Below are 1988 nucleotides of genomic sequence, written 5' to 3'. Positions count from 1 at the left end.
TCACAAGTCCAGATGTCACTGAGAAGACAGAACTTGGTGGAAGGCCCATTCGAAGCTCGATAACTGCAGGAGCTACCTCTTGGAAGAGTAGCTGCAAGAAAAGAGACAGACTGTGGAAGCGTGCTTTAAATGTGGATTTGAGGGAAGCACTCAAAGTGCTCTAGCAAACAGGGCACCTATCCCCAAAATACCAGCTGAGAAATCCCTCTACAGCTACATCCCTACCTGAAAGTGCCCAAATCTGTAGTCCACAAAGTGTGGTCCCTTGACCAGTAACATGAGCATCATTAGAGAAGTTGTTACAAATGCAAAACTTTGCTTCTTACCCCAGACCTACTGAATCAGAAACTCTGAGGGTGAAGCCAGAGATCTGTGCTTTAACAAGCCCTCCAGGTGATTCTGCTGCAAGTTCAAGCTTGGCCTCCACTATGCAAAAAAAAAAAAATGTTTTTTCCTAAGTAGAAGACAAATATCCCAAGGGTGCAGTTATTGTTAAATTTGAGAAAACAATACTTGAAATCAGAGAGCAGAAGGTACAAGAGCTGTTATAGCTCATAGAGCAATCTAAAACATCAAAGTTGTTGAATTGTGGCGGTAATGGTGACATAGGGGAATTTTGAACATGGATTTTGGGAAAGGAAAAATGTACCACATACAGATGTGAGATAATTACTCCCTATGTGGTGGAGGTAGCAAGAAAATGTTGTCATATGAAGTAGCACAAGTGCTTTAATTGTGCGAAAGTGTGGAATGTTGGTGCTGCAAGAACTTGTCCTGATGAGCAATGGTAAATGCTTCCCTTTCCTCCCTCCTGATTTCGTTTAAAACTATCCCCAGGGAAGCAAGAGACTGAGCCAATATCCACAGACCTGTTGGGATGAGAGTGATTTCTCAGTGGAATTCACAATAAAAAATAGTATTTGTTTTCTGGGCTAGCTGCTTCTCCATCATTCTAACTGCCTGCCCTTCAATTTCTATGTGGGCTGGATTAATTCCCAGAGAATGGAGTCATTTTCCTGATGGAAAGAAAACCTCAGCACTGATTGGAAGGAGAAAGAATGGGGGATTAGTGAGGTTTTAGTTTTTGTCCTGTGGCAGTTTAGAAACCCCATCAACTCAAAGGTATCCAGGAAATACTTTTTCTGTTTTCCTTTCCTGTTTCTCATCCTGAATTTACACACTTGGGTCCCATTCTCTTCTCTTTGCCTTTCTCCTTTAATAAGTATGTATTAGCATGCATTAATGAAATACCTACTGAGTGCAGTGCACAGTGCTAAATTGCTTCACAAACCCATATCTTTAACATTTCAGAAGGCGTGAACTATAAAATATCTCTCTCTTCACCCCGTTGTCACTGTTGTTTCTGGCTTTGGTTTGTCTTCTTTATGTCGTTCTTCAAGTAAAGAAATTGGAATTCCCCGTATCGTAAGCTATTTGTGAGAGAAGAGGTAATTCTTAGAAATCAAAAAGAACATACGAATATTCTTTCACAATAGGATCGCAGCCTTGACCTGTGACTTTGCTCAGTTTGTTTTTTCTGTCCATTATTTTTCTATTGAGCAGAGGACAAGGGGTGGGAGTGAGTTGTACAAATAACAGGTAATTACTTTCATTCTTCCTTGTGCTACTTTGCAGGGGGCAGAATAGACCTCGTATCAATTGAGGAAGATACTTCAGGCGCTTTTGGTCCTTGCAGACGTACATTGTAGCTACCAGGAGTCCAGTCAGCTGCCTTTCACTAAGGCAACTGACATAGTGGCAATCAAAACAGTGCTCCTCCAGCCTGAGATGGCAGAGATGCCCCTACTATAAACACAAAGGGCTATGCTCTCACCTGAGAAACAGGGTATATAAAAGCCCGCATTGTATTTGTATTAAATATTGAGAGAAATGAACCATTGTAACTTAGTCAAACAGAAACTGAGATGATAGTAGTTTTCAAAGTTTGAGAAACAGAAAACCTGTATCTACAAATACAACCTCTTTTT

Source organism: Pteropus vampyrus, unplaced genomic scaffold (genome assembly GCF_000151845.1).
Source record: "Pteropus vampyrus isolate Shadow unplaced genomic scaffold, Pvam_2.0 Scaffold1, whole genome shotgun sequence".
In the NCBI taxonomy this organism is placed as follows: domain Eukaryota; kingdom Metazoa; phylum Chordata; class Mammalia; order Chiroptera; family Pteropodidae; genus Pteropus; species Pteropus vampyrus.
Note: the sequence above shows the minus strand (reverse complement) of the source record.